General features: G+C 34.5%; 1 protein-coding gene across 5 annotated transcripts in view; it reads left to right on the top strand.

The window, feature by feature from the left end:
- Positions 1 to 5261: 5261 nt before the first annotated feature.
- LOC143226335 (LIM domain only protein 3-like) overlaps positions 5262 to 24866 on the top strand; it is a 54969-nt gene continuing 35364 nt past the window's right edge. For 2 of the 5 annotated variants that reach the window (XM_076457161.1, XM_076457162.1), the window contains exons 1-2: positions 5263 to 5408; positions 24423 to 24482. The gene's annotated coding sequence lies outside the window, so the exon portion shown is untranslated. Of the gene's footprint in view, positions 5409 to 24422; positions 24483 to 24866 lie in introns of all 5 variants that reach the window. The other 3 variants (XM_076457165.1, XM_076457160.1, XM_076457163.1) reach the window with 3 other exon arrangements.

Below are 24866 nucleotides of genomic sequence, written 5' to 3'. Positions count from 1 at the left end.
GAATAGTGTGTCAGTTTGATGGCCAAACATACAATCTTCCATTGTTGATTTTATATATTTTTTTCACCCCAGTGGCACAACGGTAAGTTTGCGGACTTATAACGCTGAAAACTGGGTTTAGATATTCGCGGTGGGCACAGCACAGATAATACACTGTGTTTCTTTATGCTTAACTGCAAACAAACAAAAAGTCATATTTTTCAGTTGGAGACCAAATATGTTGATTTGCAAACGATTTGGGTTTTGTTGATCTATATTTTAGGTTTAGGGTACACTATTGACAGAGAACTGGGGAATAGAAGGTTCCATTTTTGGGGTGCGTTGTCATTTTAATCTGTTTGCTTTCTCAGCCTTGAAGAAGGACTTTTCAATCTTCTAGCTGATGGAAATTTACCACTATTTAGACAAAGAATGTAATTTTTCGGGTTTTGCGGGATGTAATCCTATGGATACTTTAGATGTTGGTTGATAGGTTATATACAAGGGTTTTACTTTCTCTAGCAGTAATCTAAATATTAATGTTTTGTATGAAGATACCCTACCTGCTGAAGTTTCAAAAATCCACGGTGAGAAATGGGAAGTGTCTGGATATGTTTCATTACAGTTTCATGATTTGTTTGGAATTACTGACTTTTACAAAGGCAAGAGTAAATAGGTGGAGAATGAGGGACTGGAAAAAGTTTTTAATTGTTCCATTTTTTCTCTAGGTTTGTTTTGAATTTCACACAAAGCTACTCGAGGGCTATCTGTGCTAGCCGTCCCTAATTTAGCAATGTAAGACAAGATGGAAGGAAGGCAGTTAGTCATTACTACCCACCGCCAATGTTTGGGCTAGTCTTTTACCAACGAACAGTGGGATTTACCGTCACATTATAACGTGCTCACGGCTGAAAGGTCGAGCATGTTTGGTGTGAGGGGGATTCGAACGTGAGACCCTCGGATAACGAGCCGAGTGCCTTAATCACCTGCTGGTTTGCACTCACGCCTTAAGTAAGTTTAACATATAGCTGTTTTATGTCATTACTTAGCAGACTGACAGCAACTTCCTGAACGAATTAATACATTTAACCGCGGTAATACATGTATTATATGTGGTATACTGTATGAGTTGCCATTACTATACTCCGTGAGAAGTTTTCACTTTTTGTTGTCGTTTGTAAACACTTACGTTTTTGAACAAATCAGTAAATATGTCCCAGTTAATAGAAAAAAGCAAATAGGATTATAGATTGTGTATGTAGAAATATTAAGTGTAAGTCCAAGAAGGTCATCGATTCACTCTATGAGGTGCTGGTCGGGACTTATTACGGTATTGTGTTCAGCTTTGGTCAGTTTATTTAATAAAGCTTTTGTTTTGTATTTAAGCTCAAACTACACACTAGGATATCTGTGCTGTGCCAATTGCGGGTATCAAACCCCGACATTTAGTGTGATAAGCAGCAAGCGTACCATTGAACCTGTATGGAGGTTACTTATGAAAAGATGTTGAGTTGTTTGAAAAGGTTTGGAGAAGAGATGACATGTTTGTTTTGGTTTTGGGGTGAGGCATCACACTGTGATAACTTGAATCATTTTGGCACGTTTTCTCTGGAGAGGAAATGAATATGTAATAATATACATTATTACATGTATATAATTGCAGGATTTAAGACACATACTAATCCATATTTTTAATTGTAGTTTCATCTGCAAACATATGTACGAGATTTATGTTCCTATATTTGGAAAATGTAATTTTTATTTACTTTGGACTGAACGTGATACAGTGACTAGTATACAGAACTATATATCTCTCTTCTAACAAAAACCAATCTCTACACAATGGGGCTATGGTTGTTTACTAGGGTGACTCTCAGATTACTCTATTCAGCCAGACAAAAGTAGCCCAGTAGTTGACAGTCTACTGTTGGCTAGCTACTTTTCTTTTAACGAGTTAAAAATGAGGTTGTTTGGCGTCTATCGGCACAAAGAAGATAGGATATTTGTGTCAAACAGCAGATGAAAAGCCAAACCAACGCCTATATAAAAGGGTACTTGTTTCTGGTTGTAATTATTTTGAGCAAAATAATTAAAGTAAAAATTAAAATAAAAGGTGGAAATTATTAAATTTTAAAGGTAAAACAGATAAAACAGCTAATATACAATAGAAGACAATATATAAGGTAAAAACGAAAAGAGGCCAGGCATGGCCAGGTGAGTTAAGGTGTTCGCCTGGTAATCCGACAGTTGCGGGTTCGGATCCCCGTTACATCAAACATGATCGCCCTTTCAGCCGTATGAGCGTTATAATATGACAGTCAATCCCACTATTTGTTGGTAAAAGAGTAGTCCAAGAGTTGGCGATGGGTGGTAATGACTAGCTGCCTTCCCTCTAGTCTTACGCTGCAAAATGAGGGACGACTAGCGCAGATAGCCCTCCTGTAGGTTTGCGCGAAATTCAATAAAACCGAACCAAATAAATACTAATGGTATTTGTTTCAATTGGAAGACCTCTTGCGAGGCATCGATTATCCGTTTTTTTAATAAAGCAGAATTACTCATATTGTAGATAAGTCTACCGATTTACAAAGCTAGAATCAGGGTCTCGATTCCTCTCAGTGGACTCAGCAGATAGCCCGATGTGGCTCTGCTATAAGTAAAGCACACACACACGCATCACACTCATACTAAATCATGTTTGTAGATAATATAAATATTCTATTTTCACAACTCACAAGAAAATTATTTGAGATTTTTTGCATTAGTACGAGACTGAAGACACGTATTACAATTCTACTTCAAATTAATATCAAGTTAAAACATCAATTTAATAGAACAAAAGTTAAGTAACAATGAGAAAAGTGTTTAAAACACATATCTTGTTAATTTATTATATTTCTAGCTAAACACCTTCTGTCCCGTCAATACGAATAACTAAAAAAGTGGTTCTTTGTTAAAAAAGTGGATTTTTTTTCCTCAATCATCACCTTTCTTCAACAGGCCTAACGCCTACCTGGTTCTTGCAGTAACTATACTTTTCTCATCATTTGATAGAGCTAAACATTCTTCATGATTTCTGACCACCTATTTTATTATTATTCTTTGCATAATTTATAAAGCTTTAGATTACATTCTGTAACCTAGTAACCCATGTACTCTATGGTTACATAGTCGAGTAAGGCGTCTTGAATTTACATGGTTAATAAAATGCCTACGTTATTGACTATCTCACTGACAAAAAGAAATGGAATCAGAATTTCCAATAGTAAAATGTTACTCTATTGTAAACTAGTTATAAAAGCAGCATTGTAAAGTTAACTAAAGGAAAGCTATAATGATGAAAGCTGAGATTCTCTTCAAACACCAAGCTTTCGATTCATAAAGTGGAGAAGCCAATAATAAACGAATTTCATTCTTCATGTAAATTCGAGACGGCTGATATATGATCATTAGTCGGATCAAGTGATTTCATCTCTATCTTCTTTGGCTTCTCTTTTCAAGATCATTAGTTAGCCCTACATAACGTTTTTGTTTTATGATATTTTTTTCTTAGTATTTGTGGTAAAATGCATTTTATTAAGTGTCATAATTACCAATGGATGTATGACAAGAAAACAACAACAAACAAAAACACCTCACCATTTTATCGATCTGCTCTTGAGGTAGAGCAGTTACAAGATGTCTGACACCAGTACCTGAGGTGGAGTGACACAGTATGTGCTGGACTGTCTGAAAGAGCTTTACCTCTGGATACAGAGAATTATAAACAGCCAGAGTGTTTTGAGAATTTCTTGTTATAAAAGACGTTTAATTTTGGGTGTACGCTGAATAACTAATTTTTTTATATACATATTTTTAGAATTTAATATGTTGGGACTTATCCCCAATTTTTGGTGCTTTAATGTCACTCCGACAGCATTAGAACTAAAAATTAGTTGTTTCTTCTATCAAGATCAACCCTCTTTGCTCAAACTTTAATTGTATGAAACATTGTGTGTATGCTGTTTATCTATGCTATGAAAAATTCTGGTTAACAACGTATACTACCTTTTCCAAACGCATAAACAGAAATTAACCTCATAAACAGAAAAAAAAAGTTATCTAAGAATAAACTTGCATGTATATATATTTCTATACCTTATGAGTAAAACCATATAATTTCAAGACGCTGTTCCTTATATTATCTTTGTTGAAATTCTCCCCAGTGGCTCAGCAGCAAATCCGCAGGCTTACGACGCTAAAATTCGGGTTTCGATACAAATGGTGGACAACTTCCCAGTTAACAATAACCAAATATTTTCTGAAACGAAAAAGACAGCTAATCGAAAGTTCTCAAAATTTCCAAGCATATTAGACACTTAATTCTTTTTTGTGTCGTAATTATGATTTATCTTTATGGATGCATCTTTATCATAACAACGCCGAAAAAACAATTAATCAAGCAGACAAAACACTGACTAAAGTTTCAGACAACTGCTGAATTATATCTCTATTCAATTCATATTTAATATACGTACATTGATAACATGTATCAAAAATTCACTTCCTAATAATATTATAGTCAACATTTTGAAGATAAATTTCGAAATGAAATGCGTAAACGAAAATAACAGTTTATTAAAGTGATAAACTTACATCGAGTAATCTGAATAATCACATAATTATTCAAATAATTCAAAGGTCTAAAATTGTTTTTGTTTGTTTTTGAATTTCGCACAAATCTACTCGAGAGCTATCTGTGCTAGCCGTCCCTAATTTAGCAGTGTAAGACTAGAGGGAAGGCAGCTAGTCATCACCACCCACCGCCAACTTTTGGGCTAGTCTTTTACCAACGAATAGTGGGATTGACTGTCACTTTATAACGCCCCCACGGCTGAAAGGGCGAACATGTTTGGCACGACGGGGATGCGAACCCGCGACCCTCAGATTACGAGTCGCATGCCTTAACACGCTTGGCCATGCCGGGCCAAGGGCATACTTTAAAAATGGTATTCCTGAAAAAGTATGAACAATTTATGCGAACCCAGTCAGACAAGTGATTAGTTTTACTCATCTAGAGTTTGTTAAGATTTAATACTTATTACTGAAACCTTCAAATGTAACTGTTTATTTTTCTTTTGATGGTCGTAACAAAAATTTGCTGTTATAAGTAAAACAGCTGTTTGATGATAAATGAGTTAGATATTCTTTCAAACATTCAGATTGTGTCTCCATCTGTTGACGTATTTAAGTTTTACACCTAATAAAAGTTCCCTGGCGGTGATATGATGTTTACGTCATCAGCACTCTGGGCTACGTGGTGGAAAAGAATGATAACATATCAAGTGGTGCCAGTTGTAGAATATACTTCGAGGAATCTAAGTAGATTAGCCGTTCACGAACGTAACTCTGGAGCACTTTGCACCTTCGTACATCGTTCGGGAATAAAGGTAAGTTTCTTCTACCGAAGATAGTTTTCTATTTGAGTTATAACAACATTATGAGAGTAGAATAAGATGTGAAATTATGAAGAAAAATACAGAGAAAGAATACAAAACTAGCTTAGTTTGTGTTTGTATAGTACAACAACACACAAGTTTGATGTGGCGTTTCTCAGTATTACGTATTAAATCAGTTTGAGTGATCAATTGATGAAAGCAGTCGTTACGGTTCAGGTCGTATTGGATCAGCGCAGTTTCGTTAATTTAACTACATATTCTAGTCTTGCTTATCTATATAAAAAATGTGAGAGTTTCAACATAACAATTTGAGTCAGCTAAGTTTGTAATTAAACGATTTTGTTTGTCACACGCAACCATGCGTATGTTTATAATGATTGATATCTGTCTATCTGTTATCTGTATGATAAAATGTTATCAAGTTACTAACGTTTTTATATAACCGAACTTGACGAAGTGTCTTAGCACTTCGTAAATCCCTAGAAATCTAAATAGATTTAACCTGAAGCAGTGAAGTTAACCGAAAGTTAATTCTACCTTAGTATATGTAGTCTGTTAATTCGATCGTTTCCTCTGATGGACTAACACAATTTTCGTATGTGATTAACCGACTCGTTTGAGCTGTAGAAATATGTAATCAATATCACATAAACTGTAAAATATGTTACTTAGACGCTTTCATAACTTTTTAATACTGTTATACGTGAACTTTTACTTTAGATAGCACAGTGTTTAATATTTCTTATAGTGCTGTGCACGTACTTGTTCAGAATTTCTGACATCTGTGTACGATAAGCATGCGTCGGCAGTTTGTCTCCATCAGTACACACAGATGTAAAGATCCTTTTCTTTGTAAACTTAAGAGATAAATTATGTTAACAGGACTTGTTTCGCAGAAGTCATTTGGTTGTTCGTTTTGTTCTTTAAAAAGAACAGGTACTTTAGCTATCACAGCTGATATTGTTATATGTGGCCTTACAAAGAAGTCCAACGTTTATTTTTTATTTTATTTTTCTGTGTAGATCTCTAATTTACTTTGTTTTTGTCTGCTGAATTTTCGTGCAAGGCTATTCGAGGACTATCAGCACTAGACGTCCTTAATTCGGCAGACTAGTAGGAAAACAGCTACTCAACACCAGCTACTTGGGTTACTTACTATTTTACCAAAGGATAGTGGGATTGAGTGTCACGTTATAAAGTCCTCAAGGCAGAAAGAGCGAACATGTTCGACGACAAGTTTTGTTTTCGCTATCCTCATGTTGCGAGTTGAGTGGCCCAACTGACTTCAAACGCTGTAAACCAACGGTCAAGTTACCAACTTAAAGTTGTTGTGAGTTATAACTATGAATAGGATCCGGATTTTTAAGTGGGAATCAAAAAGTATAACTGTTAAATCATGGTCCAACTTATTTTAAGGAGTACTGTTATCGAAGGATATTTTAGACTATACGTTTTATAAAGTTTCAAAATATTGTAGGTTTCTTTTAAGGTTTTATTATCTTCTCGATGTGTAAAGGTACAGCTGATATAACTAACGCTGTTTGAAAACAAGACCAATGAGAAATAGTATCTACTTAAAAATATCCGGAGTCCACAAAGAAAAGTGACAGCGAAAAACTTAAATTTTCTAATTGTATTATTTTAAGACGTTTAGACTTATATTATAATAGTCTAATATAATCCCAAAGCTTTAATATACACTTTTCCCACAAGAGAGTAATAATTATATAATGTACAAAGAGGGGAAAATATGCTTGGATATTATGAAAATCTCTAAAATTTTGTCTACGGAGGGAGATAGGCTTTACCAGCATGAAGCTCACAAAGCAGGAATTACACATATAAACATGCCACAAGACTGTAGTAGTTCTTTGAAACTATCTTATGCGTTGATATGGCTTAGTGGTTAGTGATCCGAGGCTATGCATTCAAGGGCTAATAGTTCACGGTTAGTGTGTGCATATAAACTCAGCTCTATGAGGCAATGGACGCGCTGTAAGCATGACATATGGAAGCCATTCAATGGTCAGACATTAGCTCAAGAGTTGGATACTGTTGACTAACTGCCTTCTCACTAGTCTATTAGTTATAAAATTATGCTCAGCTAACCATTGTGTAGTTTTGCGCTAAAAATCCTAAAGAAACAAATATACCTTTAGTATGGATAGACCATGTGAAGGTGTGGTAACTACACTAAAGTATAAGTGAATAATATTTTACCAGAGATTGTACGAAATAAAACATTTATAACTTTGTTTGATTGAAATGAAGCACAGAGCAACACAATGGGCTATCTGTGCACTGTCCTTCACGGGTATCGAAGCCCAGATTATAGCGTTGTAAGTTCACACACATACAGCTGTGCCATCGGAGGGCCATTTATAACTTATGCTTGCATGTCTTTATGCCTAATCAAACCTTAGATCTGTGCAGTACATTATTGTGACAATGAAACAACTCATACGAAAAGCTCTTTAACAAATTACAACGCGTTTTAATATTCAATTCCATGAGTATCTTTTTAACAAACTATTATTAGCTCTAAAGCTTAAATTTCATGATATTTTCCGTTAACTATGAAAGATTAAAAATTGAACATCACGAAAGTCTCTTTAAGAAGCCATTAGGAGTCCTAACACTTGAATGTCATAACCAAGAATGTCCTTACAGCTCCTCTTTCGTTGTTCAGAATTCTCAGATACTTTGAATCTAATTTTAACGTTACAAACGTTACGGTTTGGTTAGGGCGCTCGACTTCTAATCGGGTTCGTTATAACGTGAGAATCAATCCCACTATTCATTAGTAAAAGAGTCTCTGGATTAACACGTGATTGTAAATTAGCATGGATAAATTACGTTAACCAAATCAAAAATAAAATATATATCGACTAGCAAACTACGTTAGGAGTCTGTCTAACAAAACACAGGAGAAATAACAAAAAATATCATAAACATTTATAAGCAACACATACACTCACTAATTGAATACGCTTGTCCAGCGTGTTAATATTACGCCAGTCAATGTAAAGAAATTTCAAACAATGAAAACTCAGTAATGATGACAGTACATAAAATATATACAACAACAAACTCGGTATTCAAACAGAAATATCTAAACTGCACGACAGACTTCTAGATAACCCGTTGAAATATTAAGAGAAAAACACAAACAACAGTAACTTCCTAAGCTCTATGGATCGATACATGATAATGACAACACCAGATATCTCTCCCCATTAACTATATATCACAAGAGTCTTAGCATGGTCAGGTGGTTAGGGCACTTGACTCGTAACCTGAGGTTCGCAGGTTCGAAACCCGGTCACACCAAACATGATTTCCCTTTTAGCTGCGGGGACGTTATAATGTGACGGTCAATCCACTATTCTTTTGTAAAAGAGTAGCCCAAGAGGTGGCCTTTGTGGTGATGACTAGTTGCTTTCCCTCTAGTCTTAGACTGCTAAATTAGGGACGACTAGCGCAGATAACCCTCGTGTAACTTTGCGCGAGATTAAAAAACAAACAAACAAATTCTTAGTTCGTCATTATTAACTGCTGACATGTATAGAGGGTCGTATTTTTATAGGTTTGATGAATAGATCATGTTATATCTTTTACTTCCAACCTAGAAACATTGAAATTTTGCTAATCATTATGATTCATGGTTTTTATCCAGATGATGACGATTTCGTCATTAAATGTCATAAAGAACAAATACGGGAACGTACTGCGCGTTCATTAAGGACATGTATAATTTATTATAAATTTCATTAAACAGAAAAATGTTCTTCTCTTAGGAAATATATACGTGTATATAAATACATACCTTATATAAATATATATACCTATGCATAAATATATATCTGTATATAAACATATCTACCTATATATAAATATATATACCTATGCATAAATATATACCTATACATAAATATATATACCTATACATAAATATACACCTCTCACAAAGATGCGTTGAAGCCACGTATACTGATATGAATTAATGGCATTATAAAGGGACATCATAACATTTCACGAATCGTGATTATTGCGTTAAAGGATTGCAAAATGTTCCCTTTTTTTATAAAGAAGGTTTTCAACTCTCCATATCATTTCGCCCACCCTGCTTATGGATTTACAACGCTAAAATCCAAGACTATATTATCCGCAGTGGACAGAGCAGATAACCCACCGTGGCTTTGCGTTAGAACAAAACAAAAACAAAGCATTTTTATTTTTAACTTTACCAAAAGGATCCATGACTTAAAAATGAAGCCAAGGACTCTCAAAACGCAACTGCCAGGAGAACTTATCGAGTTAAATTTTCCATTTTACTTGAAATAAATTCGTTGAATAAACAAACACTCAGAATACAATCAAGATAATAAAATGAAAAAACAAGCAACAAAAACAGACAAGAAGTTACAGGGCGAGAAACGAAACTCAGTTTATAATATTTTGTGTGTTTTGTTTTTTTTTAGTTTAAACTCGAAGCCTTATTAAATATCTCACTATAAGTAAATATTTCAAAGTCTCAGGTTGCGCAGTATTTTTCACAAAAAGACTGAGATATTGTCTTACCTAAGAAACAAAGAAAGAAGAAACTGGTCATTTAGGCATTGACAACTGACATTCACAGTGTAACCTGTAATGTAATTGTTCCTTTTAGCGACTTTCACATCTGTATGCGAATTTGTATTGTTTGCCTTTGTGTATTTCAACTCATACGAATTTAAGTTATTTATCAATAATAAACTATAACAAAATATTTATCATGAGTGAAAGAGGGAACTCTGGTATGCGTGTTACACTCCGAAATAAAACTGAATATACGTGTGTATATTTAAACGATATAAACATTCACTAAGATATTATCTCGAGGATAAAAATGTGTTAATGCGTACGTTTGCAGCAAGTCTTTTATATCAGTTTACACCTGCTTGACCTGTACTCGAAATGTTATTCGTTTCTCTAAAGTCTGTACGTGTGGATCCCGTTCGCTGTTACCACTGGATGTGTGGATGTCTTGTAATGTTGTTTGCATTACGGGCCAAAGTCTATAGAGATTGTTTTTGTAGTTTTTGCTGGTGTTTATATGCGTAAGGTCTACTCATCAATGTTTTCTTTGTGTTTAGCAAACACATAAGGTTGGAACGTTTAAAGCGTTGGACACGCATGAGTAAATAGACGACTAGGGACAAGTCAACTTTAAAAGGCTGTTCCGTCACCTCGTTGTACATAACAGTTTCTTAACTAAACAGCTCTTTAAAAGTAGTGATGCATACTTTCAACATATAAATATAAATATATATATATTAGTTTCTACTGTATAAGATAACTGGGAAGTAGCTAAGAAAATAAAATACAGCTGCATGTTCATGTAGCGTGAAGCTTTTGTCTTATGTACACTTCGCAAGACGACAGGCATTTCTCGAGAAGCGCTTATGTAATAAACTCACGGCAAACATAGAAATCGCTTGTTTGTACATCTTGCGCCACTCAAATATTAGCCACAATCCAGGAGGTCTGTACGAGACATTGCAAGTTTAATACGGGGGTTGAAACCGGAGAACCGAAGAGCTTTGGCAGTGAGGCACATTGAAGAATGATCGCGGTGTGGTGGTGCTTTTAACCAAACCAGCCGGAACGGTTCGAGTGCGTGCGTGGAAGCACAAGGTGCATGTACAGACATACCGAATTACCTTTTGACAATACCGAGCATTATTCGTGACAGTTTATTTATTTTCACTTTCTTTTTTTTTTATTCCTTTTTTTCACTGTTCCGTAGCTCCTGCTGGATGAGGCGTGCTTCGACAGGCGTTTCATTTCACGAGGTCTGCACTAATGGGTCCGGCTGTTTGAGTGGTCCTAATGTGTCTACATCAGCTGAAAAATCCCCATTTACAGAGTGCAAACAGCTTTCCTTAACGCTCTACCCAACAGGCTATTATTCGATTAGGTCAAAAGGCATGCTTTAGTGAAAGGCTGTTTTTATTTCTTCTTACAGTGTAGGTTTTTCGCTGACCTAGCACGTGAGAATGACAGAAACTGAACTCTTTCTCTAGTAGCTGGTCTGTAAAGAAGATAAGAAAGATCTTCCTTAAAATTAAAACATGTATATATCAGACAAACAGAAGGTGCCACGATGTTTTAAAAGAGAATAGAAATAGGATTTACACCACGCACGTGCTGTTTGTTATCTACAATAATAAAAGTCCCAACGTGATTCTATACACAAGGTCAAAAGGACCCCCAGTGGCATGGCGGTATACCTGCGGACTTATACAGCTAGAAACCGAGTTTCGATACCCGTAGCGGGCAGAACACAGCCTTTTGTGTAGCTTTGTACTTAATAAGAAAACAATAAAATAAACAACAAAACCAAGAAAAATAAAAACCTGTAGATTAAATGCAGGATATTCCAACTACAGTTGTACTCAACTTGTATTGTTCTTTTGAACAATGTCAAGATAATATTGTTTTGTTTGCAGAGGAAACTTTTGTAGTTAAAGAGAGTCAGTAAAAATATAAACTATTAATAGCTCGTGCACTTAATTTTTCAAATAAAACGTATTCTAAAGAAAAATATCGTTTTACTCCTATTGTTTTTACCCCACTGGGTCATGTGTAATTTTACACACTTAAAACGTTAATGTGTAATTTCGATTCCCTTGGGGTAGCTAGAACGCAGATAATCAAATGTACAACTTTGGGCTAAAATGAACAAATAACATGAACTTTTCTGTCTCTCTCTCTCTGTAGTCTAAGCCCGGCATGGCCAGGTGGTTAACGCACTCAACTCGTAATCCGAGGGTCGTGGGTTCGAATCCCCATCACACCAAACATGTTCGCCCCTTTCACCCGTTGAGGCGTTATTATGTGACGGTCAATCCCACTATTCGTTGGTAAAAGAGTAGCCCAAGAGTTAACGCTGGATGGTGATGACTAGCTGCCTTCCCTCTAGTCTTACACTACTAAATTAGGGACGGCTAGGGCAAGTAGCACTCGTGTAGCTTTTCGCGAAATTCAAACAAACAAAAGAAACCGATATTACTACCGATATATTTGCTTTATGTTTAAAAGCGTGTTTTGCTGCCATGTCCTTAAAATTCCATAAGAATTAATTATCCAGGTGAATGAAGACTGTGTAATTATGACATCAAATATTACGTTGTACGTTACCATTAACTGTATGTCTAAACAAATTTATTTCAACTGTTAAAAATCCCCTGGTAGCACAATGGTAAGTCTGAAGGCTCATAACGCTAAATACTAGGTTGCTATACCTTGGGTGGGCATAGCACATATACCTCATCGTGTAGCTTTGTGTCTGGCTTAAATTAAATAAAGATCTGCTTATGTGTATATATATTGTTTTTGTTTTTTGTAGAGTTTCCCGTTCACACATCTGTTATGTACATGTATAAGGTAAACCATACTAATTCTTTCTTTGCATTTGTTTATTAATTCTTAACTTTTGTGAATTTTTTTAATATTTACAATACGAATATTTACTATACTGCAGTTGTTCATGTAGGATAGGCTGGGAAATAACGGTGTAGATACACTGTAGAACTTAACTGTATATTTATTAGAGAAATATAATCGCACATGACATGCGTGACAGCTAAAAGTTTCTTCTAAACGTAGCTATAGAAAACATCAACCAAGTTTTGTCCATGAGAGTTATTAGAGTTCGAAACCTGACTCTGAACTAGTCATGGTCTCAATGTCATTACCCGGTCTAAGTTTAATATACTTCATATTACCGTTTATTAATCTATAAAGTAGAGAAGCGAACAACCCAAACCAACCGTTTCTAATACCAGCCGTTTTTAAATATATAATTTTCTCTACAAGTGGGTTTTCTCGTCATCGCGGATTCTTTGTGAACATTGAAGTTTTGTTCCTTTTCTAGCTTTTAGAAAATTTCTTTTTCTATGCAACGTATTTTCAGGTTACAAAAGCTAAAATTTAAGAAATAAAAACTGATTTAAAGATAGATTCTAAAAATTATTTATTCAAAGCGTTATATTTTCTCAAACCTTTCTCTATCGTTTATTCATGAAACTCACTGCTTAATGCATCATGAAACTCACTGCTTAATGCATTGTTTTTTTAAAATTTCGGACAAGGGCTATGGCGTTAGCCGTCCCTAATTTAAGAGTGTAAGACTCGAGGGAAGGCAGCTGGTTATCACCACCTACCGCCAACGCTTGGGATACTCTTTTGACAACAAATAGTGGGATTGACCGTCACATTATAACGCCCCCACGGCTAAAAGGTCGAGCATATTTGATGCGATGGGGATTCAAACCCGCGACCCTCAGATTATAAGTCGAACGCCTTAACACACCTGGCCATGTCGGGTTCCCTTAATACATTCTGATTTGTAAGAAGTAACTTAACGTCTCTTATCTTTACATGTTTCTTTTATGCAAAATTATTTTGCACTGTTAAAATTAACGTAATAAATTATACACCATGAATATGATATAAATGTGATAACTTTATGGGTGGGTGGGGGTAAATAAATATGTATATTATTTTGCTCTTCACATGTACTTCAAAACTAAATTTAATAAACCAATTAGAATTAGGTGTATTATATTTTAGGGCAACTTGGGAGGTATATATATTTTGTTAGTTATCATGCTAGGTTTTAAGTGTGGTGTGATGAATGCATGATGCACTCAATTTCAATCTTTTGAATTTCTCTCAGAGATTTTTAAATAACTGTATAATGAAGTCTCTTTCTTTTCCAAATATGCATGGTTATATCACTGTAACTTATCAAAACACACCTGTACAAGTTCAGCTTGATAAGCTATAGCTAAATTCAAGAAATACCTTGAGGCAACTTTGAGTTTAATCAAATATTCAATATACGTTTCTTTCTCCTTTTAGAAAACTGAAGTATTAAGCTTATCACCACTGGAAATGGCCTGGTAACATTTTGACAGCAAATTGCTTCGTTTTGCCCAAGGCGCATTCTGCTGATTGAGCGAAGCCTCACTTTGAAGTTTGTCATAGCAAGTCCAATTCATTTGCTTCTTTGTCCTCTCGAAATATATGGCGTAGTTCAATTTTCATATACAACGCATCTATTTATTTGTGAGTCTCTACAAGTCATTTCCCTAGGATGCATAGAAACACATTTTAAATTCACCCCTGGTTTAAAGAGCTCAGTTTATCGGATTTTTTGTATTGTGATTTTTCCTTTTTTTTATTCTACATGGTTTATAGTGCTGTGATTGAAGATTAAGTAAAGCATTTTGTACAAAAAATATATATCGAAAATGAAGGTTGATTCAAGAAAATTTGACGATATTCAAACACTTGATATAAATAAAAATAGATCACTCATGAAAGAGGAACTTTAATTGAAGATGTGAATGATAAAGGCCTATGTCGATAAATAAGTAGACTTGATCTTCCTTTTCTTCACATATACAGAGCTAGATCAGTTGGTTGGTGTTAACGTAAACTAGAGTTTATTGTAACAATGTGACAGACGAAAAGGTCTTTTAATTATGTAGTTGGTTAGTTAAATAACAAATGTGAAATGGTATTTATTTGTTTTGAATCTCGCGCAAAGCTACATGAAGGCTATTTGTGCTAGCCGTCCCTAATTTAGCAGTGTAAGACTAGAGGGAAGGCAGCTAGTCATCACCACCCACCGCCAACTCTTGGGCTACTCTTTTACCAACGAGTAGTGGGATTGACCATCACATTATAAAGCTCCCAAGGTCGAAAGGGCGGGCATGCTTGGTGTGACGGGGATTCGAGCCCGTGACCCTCAGATTACGAACCGAACGCCTTAACCCACCTGGCCATGTGGAATGAAAATTGAAATTTGTCGACACGAATTACTTACGTTTCATTCATTTATTACTTGTGCATGGTGAGTTAACGAAAAGCCAGTAGACTTACAAGATTAAAATCCGGAGTTTGATTCCTTTTGTGGATAGAAGGAAGATAGTTTTGTCGTAAAATTATATTATTATTATTACTTTTCAGATATTTTCTTTCGACGCCATATAGATCGTGACGTAGAAAGTTTATAATGGATATAATATGAGCTAATCCAGTTAAAAGATAAGGACACAACACTGTTTTATAAGACATTCAAATTGTTCATGTCACAGCGCATCACGTCAATAAGAGATATATGCAAGTAATTTTATACCTTGTGCAGAACAGTGAACTTTGTATTTTTGAAAATTGATACAGTTGACAGTGGAAATAGTTGTTACACAAGGCTGGCTCTTGCCAGCGTTGAGAGTGGTACCATATAGTACAGAGAGAAGACATATTATATTGAAGACAAACTATATCTCCAGAAGCTTATTTTATTACATGTTGATCACGTAAAATATGTTTTTTCCACCCTCTGGGACTTTAGATTGTAGTTTACTTACTCCAGTTTAGCACTTTCACAAACAACAATTGCAGGCCATCTATCGGTGCATCGTGATACTAAATGATGATGAATTAACTAACCCATACGAGACAAATTGTAAACCTAATATTCTATCCATTAGACCAACTGTTATTCATTGCTTTTCATATCTACAGACACAGGGAATTTCAAGTGAGTGGACAGAGGAATTATCTTTACTGTAAATATTTATATAGATAAATTAAGTTTCTATATTATCAACAAGAAAGTAGTTTTTTATTGTTGTCAATACCAATAGAAACTTGAAGTTCTAAAATACAAACAGACATTGTCAGTAACGGATAAACGAAATTGCTACGTTATCAATAGCTTTTATTGTTGTTGTCATAGAAACAGAGAGACAAATGTTTTATTTTTTAAAATTGTTATATATAGAGCAGTTTCTTTGTCATCGACACAAAATTGTTTTCGTTATAGCAAGAGTCATAGGAAAATGCAGTTTGCACGAGGCTGATATATAAATGTGTTTGTTGTCATCAGATATGTATTATCTATGCAGTTTTTGTATTATCGATACAAATTTGTATCTATATGATAATAAAGTTTCTATGGAACAGGAAGAAGGACGTAAATGCTTGTTAACATGTATACATTAATATTCCCTACTTTTGTGTAATATTAATTTGTTAGGGTTAGCAATATACATAGAGATTAGTGACGTAATTAGGACACGGACAGAAAAGTATTTTTTTTATTGTAAAAACCCGTAGGTAATTCTGCTTTGTTTCTTATCAACAGCAAGCTGTTTGTGTGTGTGTGTGTGTTAGATCTGAAAAAAAATAAGGTTATGGATCAGGACAGGATAACGTTTTATTTCACTTCTTAATATCTAAAGACAAAGGCCCGACATGGCCAGGTGGGTTAAGGCGCTCGAATCGTAATCCGAGGGTCGCGGATTCGAATCCCCGTCGCACCAGACATGCTCGACCTTAGAGCCGTGGGGCGTTATAATGTGACGGTCAATCCCACTATTCGTTGGTAAAAGAGTAGCCCAAGAGTTGGCGGTGGGTGGTGATGACTAGCTGCCTTCCCTCTAGTCTTACACTGCTAAATTAGGGACGGCTAGCGCAGATAGCCCTCGAGCAGCTTTGCGCGAAATTCCAAAACAAACCAAACCATTCTAAAGACAAATGCAGTTTCTGTGTTATTGACAGATAGTTAGTTTTAGCCTTATCGGGTCTATAGGAATATAAAGTTTTTGTGTCACAACTAATTTAATATTTGTAAAGAAATGGAGTTTTGTATTATTGACATAGGGTTGTGTTTTATTGTTGGCAAATATTTATCATATTCAGATTCGGTATTATTAATAGAAAGTTGTATTTTACTATTATCATATCTATTGGAAGACAAAATGTTTAGGTCACGCACAGAGAGATTAAAAATGTATAGATAAATGAAGATCCTATATTATTGTCAGACATATAATCTAATCGGATTCTGTATTATTGACTGAACTGGATATTACTGTTATCATATTTATATAAACACGAAATTTTTAGGTCACAAACAGAAGGATATTTTTTTAACATATTTATTAATAAATAAGTATTATATTTTATGGACAGAGGTTTGTTGTTGTTTGTTTTTCAACTTTATAACCTATTCAAATGGCGTATTATTAATTGTTGTTGTTTTTGAATTAAGCACAAAGCTACACAATGAACTATCTGTGCTCTGCCCATCACGGGTATCGAAACTCGGTTTTTAGCGTTGTTATATAGCTATAGAAACACGCAGTTTTAGGTTGCAAACAGAAGAATAATTCTATTTTTAACTTCTATAGGTCAGTGAAGTTTCTGTATCATAGGAGAGGTAAATTTTACTCTGATCAACAGTTCCTGAATTAGGAATGACTCTATTTGAACCCCAGGGTCTCTGACCTGACAGTTTAACCCATGTGTTTAATTAGAAAGTATCAAACAACACGTGCACGAGACAGATCCGTAGTAACATGATGCTTATAGATCATAAACAAAAGATGTTTTTATTTTTTTATATGTATCTGAAGTTTCTATATTTATAGATCTGTATTTCTTTGATGTTTATAAAAAACAACACCACCAAAATCTTGCAGTATCTAGATCACTGGCAAAAGGATGTTTTTAATATTTGTAATGAATTATGAAGATTTTATACTATAGAAAAAAAAACCTTTTATTGTTGCTATCGTATCTGTAGGAACATGAATTGTACAGGGCACAAACAGTAGTTAAACAGGGATTTTGAAAGAGGCGGAACTTTCTTTCAAGGCCCACTTTGTACCAGCAACGTGGATCGTAGCGTGATACAACAGTGTTTTTTTCTACCAATCGGAAAACTAATGGCTTGAGTTCTCAAGAGGCGGAACGCCGTTCCGGGCCATTCTGCAGCAATTTAACCTTTGAGCACAAGCAGAAATATTGTTAATATCTAGAGATCAATATAAATTTGTATACTATTAACATAACTTCTTTTGTATTGATTTTGTATTTATTCATACATACTATTTGTATTTATTCATACACTCTATTTGTACTTATTGATCCATACTATTTGTATTTATTGATACATACCATTTGTATTTATTGATACACACTATTTGTATTTATTGATACATACCATTTGTATTTATTAATACATACCATTTGTATTTATTGATACATACTATTTATATTTATTCATACATACCATTTACATTTATTCATACATACTATTTGTATTTATTCATACACTCTATTTGTATTTATTGATACATACTATTTGTATTTATTGATACATATTTTTGATACATACCATTTACATTTATTCATACATACTATTTGTATTTATTCATACACTCTATTTGTACTTATTGATCCATACTATTTGTATTTATTGATACATACCATTTGTATTTATACATACCATTTATAAATTGTCGAACATTTTTCTCAGCCTTTTAGGAATCTAGATTAGTCTCTTATTTTCTGAGTGTTTTGGAATGATTTTTTATCTCTTTGCTAATGCTTTTATTTATCTAACTTCTAATAAAAAATGCTGTCTTGGTCCCTGATAAATAACATATGAAAAGTTCAACAGTTAACGAAGCTACTGTAGCTTTTGTAAGAAGTACTGGCACTTTATCAGAAAATAACGTTTAGTGAAAGACGAATTTTCATGCCTGACTAGTGGCAGTAAATACAGAAATGGAATAGTTTCCAAACTATTTTAGTTAAAAGAATTTAGTACCAGATGGGTTCTGGACTTCCTGTTTGTTTAAAATTAAAATTACATAATGCATAGGTTTCATATGATTCTGCTTATTGATAGGCCTTGGCATTAGTTATCAGGTTCATCAGGGAATCTAATGACGTGCTAAGTACACCGTGTCACGCAATGTGATACTTTTAATTCTTGTGATTATATTACACTCTTACGCTAATTTTTAGAGGAAAAGTCACGAGCCAAAATGAGGAAATTCTTCTTCGCAAAGTCACACATTTAGTATTAAGGACAACTGTGTAGCTCTGGGTTAGAAATATCTTTATTAATGGGTGCTACTTCTGGGAAGGAGACAGCTGGATATTCTTCAGTGCCGACTGATTTATAAACACAAGCTGTTCCTAAGAAGAAGACAGCTGGATATTCTTTAATGCCGACTGATTTATAAACACAAGCTGTTCCTAAGAAGAAGACAGCTGGATATTCTTTAATGCCGACTGATTTATAAACACAAGCTGTTCCTAAGAAGAAGACAGCTGGATATTCTTTAATGCCGACTGATTTATAAACACAAGCTGTTCCTAAGAAGAAGACAGCAGGATATTCTTTAATGCCGACTGACTTATAAACACAAGCTGTTCCTAAGAAGAAGACAGCTGGATATTCTTTAATGCCGACTGACGTATAAACACAAGCTGTTCCTAAGAAGAAGACAGCTGGATATTCTTCAGTGCCGACTGATTTATAAACACAAGCTGTTCCTAAGAAGAAGACAGCAGGATATTCTTCAGTGCCGACTGATTTATAAACACAAGCTGTTTCTAAGAAGAAGACAGCAGGATATTCTTCAGTGCCGACTGATTTATAAACACAAGCTGTTCCTAAGAAGAAGACAGCAGGATATTCTTCAGTGCCGACTGATTTATAAACACAAGCTGTTCCTAAGAAGAAGAGAGCAGGATATTCTTCAGTGCCGACTGATTTATAAACACAAGCTGTTCCTAAGAAGAAGACAGCTGGATATTCTTTAATGCAGACTGACTTATAAACACAAGCTGTTCCTAAGAAGAAGACAGCTGGATATTCTTCAGTGCCGACTGACTTATTAACACAAGCTGTTCCTTAGAAGAAGACAGCTGGATATTCTTCAGTGCCGACTGATTTATAAACACAAGCTGTTTCTAAGAAGAAGACAGCAGGATATTCTTCAGTGCCGACTGATTTATAAACACAAGCTGTTCCTAAGAAGAAGACAACTGGATATTCTTCAGTGCCGACTGATTTATAAACACAAGCTGTTCCTAAGAAGAAGACAGCAGGATATTCTTCAGTGCCGACTGATTTATAAACACAAGCTGTTCCTAAGAAGAAGACAGCTGGATATTCTTCAGTGCCGACTGACTGATTTTATAAACACAAGCTGTTCCTAAGAAGAAGACAGCAGGATATTCTTCAGTGCCGACTGATTTATAAACACAAGCTGTTCCTAAGAAGAAGACAGCTGGATATTCTTCAGTGCCGACTGACTTATAAACACAAGCTGTTCCTAAGAAGAAGACAGCTGGATATTCTTCAGTGCCGACTGATTTATAAACACAAGCTGTTCCTAAGAAGAAGACAGCTGGATATTCTTTAATGCCGACTGATTTATAAACACAAGCTGTTCCTAAGAAGAAGACAGCTGGATATTCTTTAATGCAGACTGACTTATAAACACAAGCTGTTCCTAAGAAGAAGACAGCTGGATATTCTTCAGTGCCGACTGATTTATAAACACAAGCTGTTCCTAAGAAGAAGACAGCAGGATATTCTTTAATGCCGACTGATTTATAAACACAAGCTGTTATTCTTTAATGCCGACCTAAGAAGAAGACAGCAGGATATTCTTCAGTGCCGACTGATTTATAAACACAAGCTGTTCCTAAGAAGAAGACAGCAGGATATTCTTTAATGCCGACTGATTTATAAACACAAGCTGTTTCTAAGAAGAAGACAGCAGGATATTCTTTAATGCTGACTGATTTATAAGCACAAGCTGTTTCTAAGAAGAAGACAGCAGGATATTCTTCAGTGCCGACTGATTTATAAACACAAGCTGTTTCTAGAAGGAAGACAGCAGGATATTCTTCAGTGCCGACTGATTTATAAACACAAGCTGTTCCTAAGAAGAAGACAGCTGGATATTCTTCAGTGCCGACTGATTTATAAACACAAGCTGTTTCTAAGAAGAAGACAGGAGGATATTCTTTAATGCCGACTGACTTATAAACACAAGCTGTTTCTAAGAAGAAGACAGCGGGATATTCTTCAGTGCCGACTGATTTATAAACACAAGCTGTTTCTAGAAGGTAAACAGCAGGATATTCTTCAGTGCCGACTGATTTATAAACACATACTGTTTCTAGGAAGAAGACAGCAGGATATTCTTTAGTGCCGACTGATTTATAAACACATACTGTTCCTAGGAAGAAGACAGCAGGATATTCTTCAGTGCCGACTGATTTATAAACACAAGCTGTTTCTAAGAAGAAGACAGCAGGATATTCTTTAATGCCGACTAATTTATAAACACATACTGTTTCTAGGAAGAAGACAGCATGATATTCTTCAGTGCCGACTAATTTATAAACACATGCTGTTTCTAGTAATCAAACCAGACTTTCTTGATTGTTATCTGATCTATAGACACACGCAATTTCTGTGATACGTAAATGAATATATTTTAATTTTGTAATATCAACGAACATGCAATATTTAGAAGACGGACGGGAGAATATTGTTGATTGTTGCTAGATCTGGAGACACGTGTTGTTGTTCTTCGTTGTTTTCAGATGTATAGACTCAACTGGTTCTTAGAATACAAAGAGAGGAGGATGTCTTTATATTGTAATCTTTTAGAAAACATAAGAAAATTGATATCTACAATATTATACATTCTATAAATATATAACAGAATACTCTTGACTGTTTTCAGTTCCATAGAAACCCTTCGTTTCCAGGAAAATGCAGAGGAATGCTATTAAATGTTGTTAGATTTACAGAAACATTCTATTTTTGTTAAAGAAGAGATGGAATGAATATTCGGAAATTTATGAGACTTTCTAATGTATGTGTAATTTCTAAAAGACAAGATAGGGGAATGTTTATTGTAATTCTGACATCTACAGACATGGGGTTCATGGAATGATTTTTATCGTTATGAGATGAATAGATACAAGTAATTTTAAAGGTAAGACAAATGCAGATACTTGTGCTGTCTTATGTAGTTTCTGTGAGTCAAAGAGAACAGTTTTTGGTGTCAAATCTTTAGGTGCATTCGTGTTTTAGAAAATGGAAAAGAACATATTCTTGGTTGTTTCAGATTTATGAAATACATTCAATTTTTAAGATGGACAGGAGTATATTCTTGAACGCTGTAACATGTGTAAGAAATTTATGTAGTTTCTCGTAATCAGACAGGTGTATATGGTTAACTATTGCTAATATTACACAAATATACAGTTTCTAGTAGCCAAACAGGTGTATATAGTTGATTGTTGTAATTTTCACATAAACATACAGTTTCTAGTAGTCAGACAGGAGTATATAATTAATTGTTGTTATCTTCACACAAATATGCAGCTTTTAGTAGTCAGACAGGAGCATATAGTTGATTGTTGTTAACTTTACACAAACATGCAGTCTCTAGTAGTCAGACGGGAGTATATAGTTGATTGTTGTTATCTTGACACAAATATACAGTTTCTAGTAGTCAGACGGGAGTATATAGTTGATTGTTGTTATCTTGACACAAATATACAGTTTCTAGTAGTCAGACGGGAGTATATAGTTGATTGTTGTTATCTTGACACAAATATACAGTTTCTAGTAGTCAGACGGGAGTATATAGTTGATTGTTGTTATCTTGACACAAATATACAGTTTCTAGTAGTCAGACGGGAGTATATAGTTGATTGTTGTTATCTTGACACAAATATACAGTTTCTAGTAGTCAGACGGGAGTATATAGTTGATTGTTGTTATCTTGACACAAATATACAGTTTCTAGTAATCAGACAGGAGTATATAGTTGATTGTTGTTATCTTCACACAAATATACAGTTTCTAGTAGTCAGACAGGAGTATATAGTTGATTGTTGTTATCTTCACACAAATATACAGTTTCTAGTAGTCAGACGGGAGTATATAGTTGATTGTTGTTATCTTGACACAAATATACAGTTTCTAGTAGTCAGTTGTATATAGTTGATTGTTGTTATCTTGACACAAATATACAGTCTCTAGTAGTCAGACGGGAGTATATAGTTGATTGTTGTTATCTTGACACAAATATACAGTTTCTAGTAGTCAGACGGGAGTATATAGTTGATTGTTGTTATCTTGACACAAATATACAGTTTCTAGTAGTCAGACGGGAGTATATAGTTGATTGTTGTTATCTTGACACAAATATACAGTTTCTAGTAATCAGATAGGAGTATATAGTTGATTGTTGTTATCTTGACACAAATATACAGTTTCTAGTAGTCAGACAGGTGTATATAGTGTATAAATTAATATATACTTGCACTTTTTAGATGATAAACAGAAGAATAATGTTATTGTTGTCATTTTGACAAATTCTTGCGGATTCTGGGAGACATGGTCGAAAATATTCTTGACTGTTTCAGATCGATACGCAGTATGTAGAAGCTGACAGTAGCACGTCTTTGATTGTTTCTTACAGAATGATTTTTTTCTATATGATATAGATAAAATGAAGTAGCCTCACTAATAGAATCAGAGAAAAAAATATCTGTGACTCTAACGTGATGTTAAGTTTAAATAGTGGTTTTACGCTTCTTTATTTCCGGCAGTTATCTCTAACATGAATATTAACTGTTGTAGTGGAGCTGTATCCACTTATCTTTAATACATTGCAAGAATAATACCATTAAAAATTGACTTACCCAACCCTTGTGTGCCATCTCTTGTATTAGATATACGATGTTAATTTTTAACTTGTTTTTGCGTCACTGTTTTCTTGGTGAGTGTGTTATGTGTATTGTATCTTTCACTAAAATCCTCGTTCGTGTCGATGGGTGTACCGTCTACCCTTCTATGGGAGAATAGTTAAGTGTTTTATGAAATCATCTCGAGGTCTGCAAGGACCCGTATGGGAATAATATTGTGTGATGGAAAAACATCTATACCGAAAACTAGCCAATCGATTCAAGATAACAATGGCTTTATAAGTTAATGTTTCTTGAAGTTTCAGAATGCGCTTTAAGCTCGAAGAGAATGATGTACTTCAGTGATTTTTTTTCTGTAGTAAAAATAAAAGGAAAACAAATCTAAATAATTTTTTGTTTGTCCAACAGAAGAAGTCATGTTTGTAAACGCAACAAAACAGTAAGAACCTGTTGGCAGAATTGTTCAAGGTAAACTATTGTTTTTATTTTGGGCTAATTTTTCTTTATAGGTTGACCTTCTATAAATTAGCGTGTTAAAAACTAATTAATTTTTGAAAAATTAAGGCATTAAGTTTGAGTAATTGTCGGTCTTAGGAATAACAGTAAGAAACATTATGAGAGAAATGCATTCCATGATTACAAACGGTTTTGTATAAAAACTGAACCGTCATGATGATCTCAATAATTATTGCTGGGATATAAAACTACAAAAATAAAAACATTTAAATTTCAATTCAACAATGTTAACTTATAAGTCAATAATATAACAGAAAATAATAATATAATAGAAACTGCTTCGTTTAACAGCGTAAGATATGAAAGTTCTGTTTGATAGTTATTAGATTAATATAT

Source organism: Tachypleus tridentatus, chromosome 9 (assembly GCF_004210375.1).
Source record: "Tachypleus tridentatus isolate NWPU-2018 chromosome 9, ASM421037v1, whole genome shotgun sequence".
Lineage (NCBI taxonomy): Eukaryota > Metazoa > Arthropoda > Merostomata > Xiphosura > Limulidae > Tachypleus > Tachypleus tridentatus.
This window is presented reverse-complemented; position numbering and strand designations above follow the sequence as displayed.